Source organism: Cherax quadricarinatus, chromosome 63 (assembly GCF_038502225.1).
Source record: "Cherax quadricarinatus isolate ZL_2023a chromosome 63, ASM3850222v1, whole genome shotgun sequence".
Lineage (NCBI taxonomy): Eukaryota > Metazoa > Arthropoda > Malacostraca > Decapoda > Parastacidae > Cherax > Cherax quadricarinatus.
Window position 1 is genome coordinate 10,576,656 of NC_091354.1, and position 14,019 is coordinate 10,590,674.

The following is a 14,019-nucleotide window of genomic DNA, read 5'->3' on the forward strand; positions in this document are numbered from 1 at the left end:
TGGAAGGTTGCTGGAGGGAGGGCGCTGGAGAGAGGTTGTTAGAGGGAGGTTGCTGGAGGAAGATTGCTGGAGGAAGGTTCCTGGAGGAAGGTTGGTGGATGAAGGTTGCTGGAGGAAAGTTGCTGGAGGGAGGTTGCTGGAGGAAGGTTGCTGGAGGGAGGCTGCTGGAGTGAGGTTGCTGGAGTCGATGTGTTCAGTCCATCAATCTTGTAGAATGTACAGCACAGGGCCGTAGACGCGGCTTATATACTGTAGTGAGGTGAGGCGAAGCAGGAAGAGGTGGGGTCACAGTGGTATCATCCACTAGTCGAAGTAGGTCTTCGTCCAAAGGTTGGACAAGTGTTGAAGAATTCTTTGTAACAAGATCCCATGATGCTGCAGTGTCTGACAGTTGTGATGAATGGTTTGAAAAACCGACAAGTTAAAGAATGAGGGGACACTTATGCAACATATGGGAAAGTTGCGTAAGTGTCTCATTCTTCAACTTGTCGGTTTTTCAAACCATTCATCACAACTGTCAGACACTGCAGTATCATGGGATCTTGTTACAAAGAATTCTTCAACACTTGTGCAACCTTTGAACGAAGACCTACTTCGACTAGTGGATGATACCACTATGACCCCACCTCCTCCTGCTTCGCCTCACCTCACTACAGCATATAAGCCACGTCTACGGCCCTGTGCTGTACATTCTACAAGATTGATGGACTGAACACATCGACTCCAGGCTGAGGGACTGATTACCTCAAACTCCTCCTCTCCTTACGCCTTTCTACTTTGTATTGGACTGATGAAGCCACTGTGTGGCGAAACGTTCCCTGAATAAAGATTCCCATATGTTGCATAAGCGTCTGGAGGAAGATTGCTGGAGGAAGGTTGCTGGAGGGAGGTTGCTGGAGGGAGGTTGCTGGAGGAAGGTTGCTGGAGGAAGGTTCCAGGAGGAAGGTTGATGGATGAAGGTTGCTGGAGGAAGGTTGCTGGAGGGAGGTTGCTGGAGGAAGACTGCTGGAGGAAGGTTGCTGGAGGATGGTTGCTAGGGGAAAGTTGCTGGATGAAGGTTGCTGGAGGAAAGTTGCTGGATGAAGGTTGCTGGAGAAAAGTTGCTGGATGAAGGTTGCTGGAGGAAAGTTGCTGGGTGAAGGTTGCTGGAGGAAAGATGCTGGATGAAGGTTGCTGGAGGAAAGATGCTGGATGAAGGTTGCTGGAGGAAAGTTGCTGGATGAAGGTTGCTTGAGGAAAGTTGCTGGATGAAGGTTGCTGGAGGAAAGTTGATAGATGAAGGTTGGTGTAGGAAAGATGCTGGATGAAGGTTGCTGGAGGAAAGATGCTGGATGAAGGTTGCTGGAGGAAAGATGCTGGATGAAAGTTGCTGGAGGAAAGTTGCTGGATGAAGGTTGCTGGAGGAAAGTTGCTAGAGGAAGGTTGCTGGAGGAAAGTTGCTGGAGGAAGTTAACGCAAACTGACGTAAATACATTTTCTTCGTCTTTAAAAGACTTCTTTAACAGTCTTTTTAAAATTCCTCACTGACAGTTTGTTGCCGTCTTAATCTCTCTCTCTCTCTCTCTCTCTCTCTCTCTCTCTCTCTCTCTCTCTCTCTCTCTCTCTCTCTCTCTCTCTCTCTCTCTCTCTCTCTCTCTCTCTCTCTCTTTCGAGACGAGTACAAGACATGACCATATGTAGAGTATATTAGTAAGATTCATATGAAATACTTAGGTAACTAATGTTGGAACGTTTCGTCTGCCCAGTAAGCTTCTTCGGTCGAAGAAGCTTACTGGGCAGACGAAACATTGAACAAGCGAAACCTTTCGACAGTATAGACACCTAACAGTTGCACAATGTCTTACTCATTCACTTGTTACCACTGACTACCTTTAAGACGATACTAATGGATTTCTGAGATCTAAATAAAGAATCAATCAGGACCTTAATTACAATATCTTGTTATTCATCGAGTACCTGGCACCAGCGTGGAGCCCACACCTATTTACAAAAGAACATAATGCTTTCCCAGGGCTGAAACCATACTAAAGGAAGAATGGTTAAGAAAGACTTAGTGGAATTAAAATTAATCGAAGTACGGAGAGGAGACGTGATGACAGCGTGTAAGACATGACAAACATAAACTTTGTGTTGAACATGAGGCAGAAGGTTTGGAAACGTGCGTAGAGCGACGTATTAAACACGGAAACAATGCACAACCTGTAAAATGTTGGTCTATGGCTCCTGGACGTTTTGGGGCATCATTACAATAAGGGTTTAACAGAACCTACGAGTTGTGGAACTGGACGAAATGTGCAAAACACTGGTGGCTTGGCTGAGGTACTGATTATCTCATCCTCTTGTCTCTTCGTACCTGAGGGACTGATTATCTTATCTTCTCCCCTCGTAGCTGAGGGTTTATCATGTCATCTTTTGCTTTCGTAGCTGAGGGACTGATCATCTCATCTTCTTCTGTCTCAGTACCTGAAGGACTGATTTTCTCATTTTCTCTCTTCGTAGCTAAATCATCTCTTTACTGAACTGAAAAAGTCACTGGCTGGAGACTCATCTTCAGATAAAGACACCCGGGTGTTGTGCATATGGCTAATTCCTCACGTTTTAGTATACCGGTCCACATACAGTGTACTCTATATTTTCAGCGTTCGACTGGACTAAGGTCCAGCATGTAGGCACCTTGAAAGTGTTGGTCTACAGCTCCTTGGTCTCTCCACCGCAGAGCAAGAGGCTTCAAGGACTCTTGTGATCAGTGAGGTAGAGAGGACTAGGGCTAACAGATACAGGGATACCACCGTCGGATAACACGGTAGTCGAAACACAGTATATATATATATATATATATATATATATATATATATATATATATATATATATATATATATATATATATATATATATATATATATATATATATATATATATATATATATATATATCTTTTCTTTCAACAAACCGGCCGTACACCACCAAGACAGGGTGGCCCAAAAAGAAAAACGAAAGTTCTCTTTTTAAATTTAAAAATTTATACAGAAAGTGTTACTAGCCCCGTGCTCCTGGCATTTTACTCGCCTCTTACAACACGCATGGCTTACTGAGGAAGAATTCTGTTCCACTTCCCCATGGAGATAAGAGGAAATAAACAAGAACAAGAACTAGTAAGAAAATAAAAAAAAACCACAGGGGTGTGTATATATATATGTATATATATATATATATATATATATATATATATATATATATATATATATATATATATATATATATATATATATATATATATATATATATATATATATATATATATATATATATACATATATATATATATGCATATATATATATATATATATATATATATATATATATATATATATATATATATATATATATATATATATATATATATATATATATATATGCTTGTACATGTATGTGTAGTGTGACCTAAATGTAAGAAAAAGTAGCAAGACATACCTGAAATCTTGCATGTTTATGAGACAGAAAAAAGACACCAGCAATCCTACCATCATGTAAAACAATTACAAGTTTCAGTTTTACTTGGCAGGACGGTAGTACCTCCCTGGGTGGTTGCTGTCTACCAACCTACTACCTAGGATATATATATATATATATATATATATATATATATATATATATATATATATATATATATATATATATATTTATATATATATACATATGTCGTGCCGAATATGTAAAACTGGTCAATTAGCAAGAACTCATTTAAAATTAAGTCCTTTCTGAAATTTTCTCTTATACGTTTAAAGATATATTTTTTTATTAATGTTAATGTAAAAAATTTTAATTTTGCACCAGAAGAATCTTCGAAAACTTACCTAACCTTATCATAACAATATCAATTTATTTTAGCCTAACCCAACTAAATATATTTTAAATTTGTTTACAGTAATTTAATACTAAACAAACACAGTGAAATATATTTTTTTCGTTAGGTTCAAAATGATTTTGGCGAAATTATTGCATACACAAATTTTCACTTGTCCTATATGGCAAGATGAGCGTTGCTATTTAAGCCAAGATCGCAAGTTCTGCCTATTCGGCACGACATATATACTTATATATATATACATATATATATATATACATATATATATATATATATATATATATATATATATATATATATATATATATATATATATATATATATATATATATATATATATACACATATATATATATATATATATATATATATATATATATATATATATATATATATATATATATATATATATATATATATATATATATATATATATAGATAGATATATATATATATTTAATATGTTCGATCTGCCGTCACCGTCGATATAACCCACCCAGCTACTACTGCATACAGGTATCGTAATGTTACAGGTGCTCTAGGTAGTGTGCTACAATACAGACTGCAACCTGAGCGATATAACATCAGTAGTAAGGAAGTAGTCACGGGGGTTCATTTAGGTATGGGTGGACATGTGTGATCATCCTTGGATAGCCGAAAAGAAATGCAAAGTGATGTATCGACATCCTAACCTGTCCAGGTACAGTGGTACAAGGTACACATAAGCAATTGCAACATGGTGATTGCAACTAGTTTAGTGGTTTATTGGGTTAGGCTGTTAGTAATATTTTGATAACAATAATGATAGAAGCGGTACTAAAAAGAAAAAATCAGGATATATATATATATATATATATATATATATATATATATATATATATATATATATATATATATATATATATATATATATATATATATATATATATATATATATATATATATATATATATATATATATATATATATATATATATATATATATATATATATATGTGTGTGTGTATATATATATATATATAAAATATATATATGTATATATATATATATATATATATATATATATATATATATATAAATATATATATATGTATATATATATATATAAAATATATATATGTATATATATATATATAAAATATGTATATGTATGTATATATATATATATATATATATATATATATATATATATATATATATATATATATATATATATATATATATATATATATATATATATATGCAGGACAAGCCACGGGGGGGTGGAGATCTTTAGCTCAAGGACTTTCACGCTTCTCAGTGCGTCATCAGGAGCTGTGCAATGTTGCAAGGGAGCAACCAAAGCAGGGAGAGAGGTCTCAGAGTAACGTAGGTGTCACCGTCCACGTTTACGCTTAGACCGCTGTGGCCGGTGACACCTACGCTACTCTGAGACCTCTCTCCCTGCTTTGGTTGCTCCCTTGCAACATTGCACAGCTCCTGATGACGCACTGAGAAGTGTGAAAGTACTTGAACTAAAAATTTCCATTCCTTCCCCTCCGCGGCTTGTCCTGCATAGTAAAGATCGCCCGACATATATATATATATATATATATATATATATATATATATATATATATATATATATATATATATATATATATATATATATATATATATATATATATATACTGCTCTCAGTGTATACAACCTTTAAATGGGAGAATCTTCTGAGACTTGTGACGTCTGTGACTGAACTAGATACAGGTTTTAAAATATTAACACAAGATTGACGCTGTTTTTGGTAATTCATGAAAGGCAACCAACCAAAGTTTCTCAAGATAGTTACTGGAACACCACCACAACATTATCCAGATCTTGGTGAACCATGATCTTATTTCTTGAAGATTTTTAGTTACATGACCGACGAGGACCGTTCACCACTTAGGATATATATATATATATATATATATATATATATATATATATATATATATATATATATATATATATATATATATATATATATATATATATATATATATATATATATATACATATGTCGTGCCGAATAGGCAGAACTTGCCATCTTGGCTTAAATAGCAACGCTCATCTTGCCATATAGGACAAGTGAAAATTTGTGTATGCAATAATTTCGCCAAAATCATTCTGAGCCTAACGAAAAAAATATATTTCACTGTGTTTGTTTAGTATTAAATTGTTTTAAACAAATCTAAAATATATTTAGTTGGGTTAGGCTAAAATAAATTGTTATTGTTATAATAAGGTTAGGTAAGTTTTCTAAGATTATTTTGGTGCAAAACAATAATTTTTTACATCAACATTAATGAAAAAATATATCTTTAAACGTATAATATAAAATTTCAGAAAGGACTTAATTTTAAATGAGTTCTTGCTAATTGACTAGTTTTACATATTCGGCACGACATATATATATATATATATATATATATATATATATATATATATATATATATATATACATATGTCGTGCCGAATAGGCAGAACTTGCCATCTTGGCTTAAATAGCAACGCTCATCTTGCCATATAGGACAAGTGAAAATTTGTGTATGCAATAATTTCGCCAAAATCATTCTGAGCCTAACGAAAAAAATATATTTCACTGTGTTTGTTTAGTATTAAATTGTTTTAAACAAATCTAAAATATATTTAGTTGGGTTAGGCTAAAATAAATTGTTATTGTTATAATAAGGTTAGGTAAGTTTTCTAAGATTATTTTGGTGCAAAACAATAATTTTTTACATCAACATTAATGAAAAAATATATCTTTAAACGTATAATATAAAATTTCAGAAAGGACTTAATTTTAAATGAGTTCTTGCTAATTGACTAGTTTGACATATTCGGCACGACATATATATATATATATATATATATATATATATATATATATATATATATATATATATATATATATATATATATATATATATATATATATATATATATATACACTCATCTATTTTTTCTTACCCATCAAAGCCATAGAATAGTAAAAGTGGCGGTGAAGGAACCAGCGTCAAAGTTGCTTCTCACAGCACCTCGGTTCACTCCTTTCTCACTTTATCTATTGTTGTCCATGTTGCAACTTACAGAATGCAAGCATATATAAGTATAAATATTTAGTAATTTTGGAATGTCAAATGAATTTATCTTGGCTCGTAAATGTGTGAACGACCATCCCACTAGCCAGTCAACCTCTCTTTCCACTAGGCAACACCCTAATATTCTTCCAATATGCTAGGGCTCCATATTAGTATGAAAAGATTATTCAGTATACTGGCGTTATTCACCCCCTTCTCCCCTTTCCCGAGATTAGTGTCTCACCCCGAAAATGGAGAGTAAACCTTGAAGGGGCCATAGTAACTAGCCAGCCACACATCTACAGAATTACACATCGAAACAATATTGTAAAATGTACCCAATAGCCTAGAAAATGTACAGAGAACCTTCACGGCACACGTAACTGCCATAAAACATTTCGTTTACTGGGAACGCTTAAGTTCCTCAACGTGTATTCCCTAGAACGCAGGCGGTAGAGATACATGATTATATACACTTGGAAAATCCTAGAGGGATTAGTACTAAACTTGCAAACGAAAATCACTCCCTATGAAAGCAAAAAATTCGGCAGACGATGCAACATCCCCCCAATGAAAAGCAGGGGCGCCACTAGCACGATAAGAGACAACACAATACGGGTCAGGGGCCGTGCCTCCCAGTATACATAAGGGGGATTGCCAATAGACCCCTGGCTATCTTCAAGAAGGCACTGGACGGGCACGTGAAGTCAGTACCTGATCAGCGAGCTGTGGTTTGTACGTCGGGTTGCGTGCGGCCAACAGTAACAGCCTGGTTTATCAGGTCCTGATCCACCAAGAGGCCTAGTCACAGACCGGGCCGCGGGGGCGTTAACCCCCGAAACCCTCTCCAGGTATACTCCAAGTATACCATACAGTTCATAAAAAAAATTCACGTATAAAACTGCCGTAAAGGATTTATCTCCAAAAAAATCAATTATTTATGTAAGGAATAGAAGGAAAAAAGAAAATTAATCCAAAATTCAATACAACTTAAAATTAAGTATCCCCGAGGGGATACCTTTAAGTGGTTGCATGAGGTATTTTTCTTCCTGTAATTTGAGAACGCCTCATCCGCTCGATTTCAAATTTTCAACGCTAATGAGTGATAAGTAAGAGAGAGTTCCTCGAACTACAGGCATGTGCAAGCGCTCTCTGGTTAACTTCACATATTTCACTACCGATTTTGGTTTCTATGTGATAACTTGGAAAAGAATATTCTCCTCGTTAGGTAAATGGCCACAGATGCAACTAATGTGACATTTTATTGGTAACATCTAGCTCACCAAGAGCAAACCATTGCCACAATAAAATGTCATTAATTTGCCAGTAGTTCTACCAATATTACCAACATTTTCCTTTGTAGCTCTGTATACTTGTCTAGTTTCATTATCCTTATTCTGGCCTCTGTTGCCACCACTGTGAGGTATCTGAATGCTTGTAACTCCTCTATAACTATTAATCAGGTCTTAGACAAGGCCTCCTGGCTGACGTCCAGATTGGTCAGACTGTTATTGCTCCAGACATACAGTTCAGCGACAAAATCACAATTCGGGTCATCGAAAACTGAGTGAAGGAAAAAAAAAAGTCGAAGTTCCACAGATTAAACTATTCCCCTCTAACTCTCACGTTGGCCATAAATGATAACTACGTTTTGATGCATCGTGGACTATTATCTAGTCATTACTGTCGTGATTTTAAATGGTCAAGGGCGGACCGAAATGGCCTATAAACGTTTATCTCTAATATGCAGGTATGTTGTGAGATTCAAGCAACTTATCAGATTCCCATATGAACAGTCGGGGGTCTGTTGGCAACTATCTTATATTTCTTGTGAAAATCATGATAAATATTTCTAGTCTGTGGTTTACTTAGTTTACTTTTAGGGATTTTATTTATGAATAAATTAGACATTTGACTGCACGCGAGTCTTGTGTGAAAGTTTTTCCACATTCTTGTGATATTTAATTTGGAATGTCTTCATTAGTAATTACTGTACATCAATATTCCACTGTAAATCGATGCACAAAGTGAACCCTCTCGGTAGACTCCCTGTGTATAACTCCCTGTAAATAAATTCCACATTGACCTTTGTTTACAAATGTTTATGTTTGGTGCCTGATTTAGGATCTTTTTCTCGATGAACTGAGGATTTTGTAGAAGCTGTAGTGGAGTTACCATGAAGCTGGTCCCTCCCTCCCCCAGCCACACTATCCCTGTACTCTCAGAGTGCAGCATCCAATTAGCCCATGGACGCCCCAGCCATCTGTGCCTCGACTATCCAATTTTCATTTTTTCTTTCTGGCCCTGACCCTTGTCTTTACTTTCAACCAGCCCCTGTTTACTAAAGCCATGTCCGCTTTATATTGCGTGATGCTGACACGTTTGGTAAAGGGTGAAATGGAGAATTGCCAGCAAGTATGAAGATACAGAAACAATTTACAGAACAAACATTTATCCGGTTAACATATTGCTGTGTGTAGAGCTGTATCAAATTTTGTACAGATCTACACGGAGCGAAACGTTGTCTCAATTAAAGCTTCTGTCTTTGTCTTCACTGGGTAAAGGAAACGCTTCCCAATTCTTCTTCGCCCTCCAAGAGAGGATACTATCAACATGAACGTGGTATATCAGTGTCTCAGGTCTCACCTGCGCGCCCATGTACACCGTTCAGGACTCCTCTACTTTCAGTCCTTGTTTTCGGTGATAGTTCGTCATGTCGCTGGCCTTTCTTTTCCTAACACCCGTGTTAACTGCAACAAATGTTGTTTCACACATCTGTTATAAGGCGAAGATTACTTACGCTACGAGGTAAGAATGGAGGAACACTGCAGCAGACCTACTGGCCCATACAAGGCAAGTCTTTGTCAAAACAACCTATGTATCTGTCCAACCTTTTCCCAAAGCTACGAAAGAATTTCCATTAGACACTGCCTCAACATATGACCACAGTCCTGGACAAGAAACCCTTCAACTGGAACAGATACTTCCTGCTGGAACAGTGATGGAACACCAACCGCATCTGCTGACGCAGTGGTGGAACACACACCCATAAAGGATTTTAGCTAATCTTGAGTGTGCCAAGAATCGAAACCTTAAAACCTTAATTATCAACACCAGTTCTGCATTACTCACGGCAGCTTCCTTGACTCCAATCCGCTTCTATACTCGATCTGGTGTTGTGCTACAGCCCTTGGGTTTCTTCACATCATATCACACATAACTCAGGACTTTCTGTTTACTTCTTTTTTATCAGAGTTATAAGCTGATCATGACTATATATATATATATATATATATATATATATATATATATATATATATATATATATATATATATATATATATATATATTATGAATACATTCTATGTAAGTTGTTTAGTTAACTTTAAAAGTTATTACCATAAGAAGAGTTTCTGAAAGAGAATATTCGTTTTTAAAATGGCCTTATGACTGGTACATTCACTTTCGTCTCTGTTGAAGTTCGCGGGTTAGAACCTACAGAAGCTTTTTTTTTCAGAAAGGAGAAGAAAGTGTTTAAAGCAGCTGCAACATTTACTAAGGTGTTCCCCTTTATTACTAGCATATTGACTGGGAAGAGCTAAGACCTTAGGGGGTTATACAGCGCCTGTCCCTTTTCTAGGTAGAAATATGAGCACTGCATGGCAGTACATTTGCATAAAGCTTTGGTGTATGCAAATTCGCATCTTTGTGCAGGAAGACTTCTTTTATTCATGTGGAAGCTGCATGACCCTTGTGGGTTTAGCGTTTAGTTATGATTATAATAATATTTCCGGCTGCTGGAGAGCGAAACGTTGTCACAATAAAATGTCACATTAGTTGCACTTGTGTCCTTTTACCCAACAATAATATTCCCTTAGAGGTCACATAGCGCCTGGGGGTCACATAGCGGCTGGGGGTCACATAGCGCCTGGGGGTCACATAGCGCCTGGGGTCACATAGCGCCTGGGGGTCACATAGCGCCTGGGGGTCACATAGCGCCTGGGGGTCACATAGCGCCTGGGGGTCACATAGCGCCTGGGGTCACATAGCGCCTGGGGGTCACATAGCGCCTGGGAGTCACATAGCGCCTGGGGGTCACATAGCGCCTGGGGGTCACATAGCGCCGGGGGGTCACATAGCGGCTGGGGGTCACATAGCGGCTGGGGGTCACATAGCGCCTGGGGGTCACATAGCGGCTGGGGGTCACATAGCGCCTGGGGGTCACATAGCGCCTGGGGGTCACATAGCGCCTGGGGGTCACATAGCGCCTGGGAAATGGACGGTAATCAGGCTTAATCTAAGGAAGGGCAAGGTAGCTTTAATACCTTGGATCAAGAGATTTTTAGTAGCCAAGGCACCATCTGGTTTTTAATGATTATTATCGGTATTACGACTATGATACTTTTAAAAGTGGGGTGATTTGGGGGGGTAAAGGGGGATTTGGGGGATTTGGGGGAGTAAGAATAAGTGACTTTATGAGAAAAATAGAAATATGGGGAAGGAATGGGTGATCTGTGAGGGAAGAATTAGTGATACATGGGAGGAAAATGATGATTTGAGTTAAAAAAAAGGGATAATTTTGAGGGAAGAATGATTGTTTAGAGAAGGATAGGGTATAATTTTTTGTGTACGAATTAATACCGTATTTTCCGGCATATAAGGCGCACTTTTTCCCACCAAAAAGTCTCGGGAAATCAGCCTGCGCCTTATATGCTCAAGATCAGGGTCAGGGTTAGGCTGTGAGTTAGGCTTTAGTAGTTGTTTACTAACTTTAAGTTACAACTGTTTGCAAACATCGTCTTATATGTCTCATATTATCGTGCGCCTTATATGCCGGAAAATACGGTAATTTGGGAAGTAGAGTGATTGCTGCATTATGTAATATTTTACACAAATAACCCGCACATAGAAGAGAGAAGGTTACGACGACGTTTCGGTCCGACTTGGACCATTTACAAAGTCACACTGTTATTTATATAATATTTTAACAAGTTGTGGGAAGACTGAAGTTTACCCTGGGCGATGTGTGTTTATCTGGGGATCTTCCATGTCTGAAATCGTAAGTTATTAAAGATGTTTGATGTGACGTCACCTGGTGACTCACATGATGTTTCTTGATGATTCGCATGATGTCACCTGGTGACTCACATGTTTTTTGATGATTCACATGATGTCACCTGGTGACTCTCATGATGTTTCTTGACTCACATAATGTCACCTGGTGACTCACCTGATGTTCCTTGATGACTCACATGACGTCACCTGATGACTCATATGATGTCACCTGGGGACTTGCATGATGTTTCTTAGCGAGTCATATGATGTTACCTGGTAACTCACATGATGTTATCTGGTGACTCACATGATGTTACCTTGTGACTCACATGATGTTTCTTGGTGACTCACATGGACTCACGTGATGTCACCTGGTGACTCACAGGTGGTCACCTGGTGACTCACATTATGTCACCTAGGAATTTACATGAAGTAACCTGGTGACTCACATGTTGCCTGGTGATTCACATCATGTTACCTGATGACTCACATGTTTCTTGGTGACTCATATGATGTTACCTGGTTATTCATATGATGTCACCTGGTGACTCATATGAGGTTTTTTGGTGGCTCACGTGATGTCACCTGGTGACTCACATGATGTTTCTTGGTGACTCACATGTCATGTCACCTGGTGACTCACATGATGTTTCTTGGTGACTCACGTGATGTCACCTGGTGACTCACATGATGTTTCTTGGTGACTCACATGTCATGTCACCTGGTGATTCTAATGTCACCTATGGACTCACAAGATCAATAGTTTTGATGATCACTTGCTTCTGCAAGAAGACGGACTTTCAAGCAGCTGTGCTGCTTTTAGTAAGAAATCTGATTTTGGGGGATAAGAAAAATTATTAAAAAAGACATTGACTTTTCACTAAACAATCTTCTGTTCGGAAAATAACTTTTGTTGTAAGAATAGATTCTTTCTGTGTTCCAGGAGGGAGGTAATTTGTGGAATAATATAAAATAGGGATGGATATAAGAGTCCGTTTACCTGAGGTTCAGCAGTAGGACAACGTACAAACTGATAAATTAGACACATGTGTAACTTTGTAGATGAATGGTTCAGAGAACCGACATGTTGATAAATTAGACACATGTGCAACTCTTGGGTATCTCAATAAAGATACCCAAGAGTTGCACATGTTGATAAATTAGACACATGTGAAACTCTTGGGTATCTCAATAAAGATACCCAAGAGTTGCACATGTTGATAAATTAGACACATGTGCAACTCTTGGGTATCTCAATAAAGATACCCAAGAGTTGCACATGTTGATAAATTAGACACATGTGCAACTCTTGGGTATCTCAATAAAGATACCCAAGAGTTGCACATGTTGATAAATTAGACACATGTGCAACTCTTGGGTATCTCAATAAAGATACCCAAGAGTTGCACATGTTGATAAATTAGACACATGTGCAACTCTTGGGTATCTCAATAAAGATACCCAAGAGTTGCACATGTTGATAAATTAGACACATGTGCAACTCTTGGGTATCTTTATTGAGGAAACGTTTCGCCACACAGTGGCTTCATCAGTCCATACAAAGGAGAATCTTGAAGAACAGGAGGAGAATGAGGTAATCAGTTGCACATGTGTCTAATTTATCAACATGTCGGTTCTCTGAACCATTCATCTACAACGTACGAAGTGGTCACTGTATAGCGTAGGAAAAGGATCCCCATTCTACGGGTCTTCTAGGAAATGGATGCGGCCGCCACACTCAGGGAACTCATGAACATAACGCTCTGCCATTGTGTGGTTAGTGACAATACCTATATATTCAATTATATATTCATTATAAAATGCGGCCCTCCTTTATATATGGCTTTTCAAATTGGTCATTTCTTACTAAAAGGCTGAGGACTCCTGGTGTAGAACGATCACTCTGTGATAGTGTCTGCCTTGCCAGCAGTGAACGCTCATAAGAACATAAGAAAGAAGGAACACTGCGGCAGGCCTACTGGCCCATGCGAGGCA